A 3,637-nucleotide genomic window follows, 5' to 3' on the forward strand; every position below is an offset into this window, starting at 1 on the left:
AATGTGATCTGCTTCTTTTCTCTAGAAGCTTTCAGTAATTATTCTTGTGCTGAATTTCTGGGATCTTGACTATTATATGTCTCGGTGTGTTTTTCATTGGATTGAGGTTACTTGGAGTTCTGTATGCTTCGGTTACCTGAATGTCAGATTGTTTCCTCATATTTGGGAAGTTTTCTGCTATTACTTCTGTCCATAGTTTTTTAATGTCATTTGTATTGACTCTTTCTTTCTCATTGATGCCTATTAGTATCATATTGTTCATCTTGCATGTGATGGATTATTCTTTCCTGCATCCTAGTTGTTTTAAATTTAAGAGATCCTTTTTTACCTTTTCACTAGCTGCACCAGCATCTTCAGGATCTGAAACTCTGTCTTCACTTTCTCTTAAATGGTTTTGCAAGCTTGTGATTGAGATTTTAATTTCCTCTATATCTCTTTGACTCTGCTTCACGCAATCTATTTCTTTCCTGTATTGCTCATTCAAGGAATCCGTCATTTTCTAATCTCGTCTATTTTTTTCAATGTCTTCTTTAGAAGCAGTTATAAATTTTTTACTGCAGTTTTTTTCTGATTGGGTTTTCTCCCTATGTTTCTGTAGTTGATTCTTTACTTCAGATGCTATGAGTTCTGAGAATTCTTTTTTTATTACAGAAAAGAATTCCACTCTGAGTTCCTCTATAACTTTCTGCTGTTGCTTATTTACTATTGACGCCATTAATTTGTACAGTTGAGCTGAGCTAGTAGAAAAGAATTGTGCTCTGAGTTCCCCTATGACTTTCTGCTCTTGCTTATTTACTATCGATGCTATTAATTCATACATTTGAGCCAAGCTAATTCCTCTGCACTTGTTCTGGGTGGGCATTGGGTTTCCTCCATATGTTTCTGCATTTGATTCTTTACTGCTGATGTTATTAATTCAGGGATTTCTTTTTTCATTTCCAATCTGAGTTCCTGTATACCTTTCTGCAGCTTTTTATTTCAGAAGCTGTTGATTCATTGCTTTCAGCTGTGAGATTCCCAATTTGTTCTGTGTTAGTTTCCTCTGCACTTGTTATGTGTGGGCTTGGGTTCTGCGATTGCATTTTGCTCCTTCTGTCATTTTGTGTAGCACTGTCTTCTGACCTTTGTTGTAGGTCTTTGTTGCAGTTATAACCTTAGCACGTACTGAAATTCAGGTGCAGATCTACAAAGTTTGGATTTATCCAGCTGTGCCTGGCTTGAGTCTGGCTGCTGTGCTCAGTTCCTTCCTGTTGCTGCCCTTGGGGTTGAACCTGTTGTGCCCCTCTGGCAAGATGTTCTGCTCCTGGAGTAGCTGGGTGGTTCTGTCCCCTACACTCTCTTCAGGTATTGCAGCTGCAGAGTTTCACCCCAGGCCTGTATGCCAGGCTTGCGCTGAGTCTGGAGGGGACAAGGTGGAGTAGGCGGGAGAGTCAACTCTCCCACACACTCTCCAGGCCTGGGCTAAGACTGGATCTGTGGGCTCCCGGAGCGTGGCAGAAATTCCTACTCGGTGGGTGGGGTGGGGGAGGGTACTACGGAGTGATAGGCAGTGTCCCAAGTGTGTGAAAGAGGGTTTCACCCACGCTGCGCCTGGGCTGGGACCGGTAGGTCCCGAAGGTGCAGGGTAGCTGGAAACTCTGCCACACACTCACCATGCCTGGTCTCAGACTTGGTCTCAAAAATAATTTCTGAAGTAAAAAAAGAAATGATAACTATAATGAAAGAAGTATTAAGTGCTTCTAAAGAAGGCAGTGATTAAAAAAATAAACGAGAATATAAAAATGATGCAATCTTAAAAAAAAGATGCAATCTTGAATGTGTATATACAAAATAGGATAGATATACAACTACTTTCTCTTAGTTCAATGAGAAGAAAGATTTGTACTAATAGTCTTTAGACAAGATATCATGTCTGCATCTTATACTCTGAAAAACTACTATGAAGACAACAATATGCAATGTATTAATTATTGTAACTGTCCTACTAACCCAATATTTGAGGGTTTTTTGGTTTTTTGTTATTTTTTTTTTACAGTAACAGGGATCAAACACAGAACCTTGCACTTGCTGGGCAAGCACTTATTCAACTGAGCTATCTCCCCAGCCAATACTAACCTGTTTTGAAACTATCTCATTCCTGTTTCTTTCTCATTAAAATTAATTTTAAAAAGAAAATAAATACATCTGAATATACAAATAAAAATAGATGATATGTGACAACTTTGTTCTATACAATTATCTAAAATGGCAAGCAGTACATGAAATTCTATCAATTTAATAAACCAAAACATCAAACTCCTTGGTAAAAAAAAAAAAAAAGTCATATACAGGCAATTAAAACCTCAATCACAACCTTGCAAAACCATTTGAATGAAAGTGAAAACAGACTTTCAGACCTTAAACACACCATTGCATCTAGTGAAAAGATAAGTAAACATCTCTTAAAAACTGGAATGCAGAAAAAATAATTCAATATCTGCAAGACCATGCAAAGATGAACAACGTAAAACTAATAGGCATCAATGAGAAAGGAGTCAATACAAATGATATAAAAAGAATATGGATGGAAGTAATAGCAGAAAACTTCCCAAATATGGGGAAATAATCTGACTTTCAGGTAACCAAACCATATAGAACACCAAATAACATCAACCCAATTAAAATGACACCCAGACATGTAATAATCAAGATCCCAGAAATTCAGCACAGGAACAGTATACTAAAAGCCACTAGAGAAAAGAAACAGATCACATTTAAAGGAAAACCCATCAAAATAATGGCACATTTCACAAACAATCAAGTCAAGAAGAGAATGGAGCAAAGTACTTCAAGTCTTGCAAGAAAACAAATTACAACCCAGACAGACTCTGCAAAACTCTCTTTCAAGTTTAATGGAGAAGTAAAATACCTCCATGATAAAGAACAACTGAAGAATTTCATGATGATAAAGCCAACCCTGCACAAACTACTAAAAGATATCCTAGAGAGGGATCAAAATGACCACAACTCCATGAATGAGAACAGAAAGAACCCACCAAATAGGGCAAACAAACACAGGAGAAAAAGAGGTATACAACAGCAGTCTTTCAATTATTCTTCTGTATACAGCAGCAAAATATTTCCATAAGCATACTCTACAAATGAACTTTTCCTGCATCTATGGGTCATGATGCTGTATGTTCACAACGTATTAGAACTCTGTGTGATATCCTATCCCAAACTGTTAGAAGTGCTGGTCATGGGGCCTGGGAGATGGCTCAGTAGAATAAACACTTCCCTGACAAGTGCAAGGACCTGAGTTTAATCACCGGTTCTGGAAAAAAAAAAAAAGTGCTGGTCATATATTTGTCACTCCAGTTATGCTGTACTCTTATTAATTTTTTACTATCCTAAAAACTTTTTCTTATTTGATATTTTATATATTAACCTATTCTAATACTATGTTAGTACTCTGAATTGATCATATATTTGTACATAAGATATACAATATTCTGGTTTCTTCATTGCCATGAGTTAATTTTAATTTTGGAATATTGTTTTGACATTTCATTTAATTTTTAATTAATATTTAAGTAATTTTCTGGATATTCATTTTAATTTTTATTTTATGATTTATATTGTATCTTTGACTTACAAT

The 3,637-nt window shown here is 36.2% G+C and overlaps 1 protein-coding gene across 1 annotated transcript in view; it reads left to right on the forward strand.

Moving 5' to 3' along the window:
• LOC111818403 (uncharacterized protein C6orf10-like) overlaps nt 1-3,637 on the forward strand; it is a 71,321-nt gene that overhangs the window by 25,075 nt on the left and 42,609 nt on the right. The window lies entirely within an intron of this gene.

The sequence above is a fragment of the Octodon degus genome, unplaced genomic scaffold (assembly GCF_000260255.1).
Source record: "Octodon degus isolate 3935 unplaced genomic scaffold, OctDeg1.0 scaffold00005, whole genome shotgun sequence".
Lineage (NCBI taxonomy): Eukaryota > Metazoa > Chordata > Mammalia > Rodentia > Octodontidae > Octodon > Octodon degus.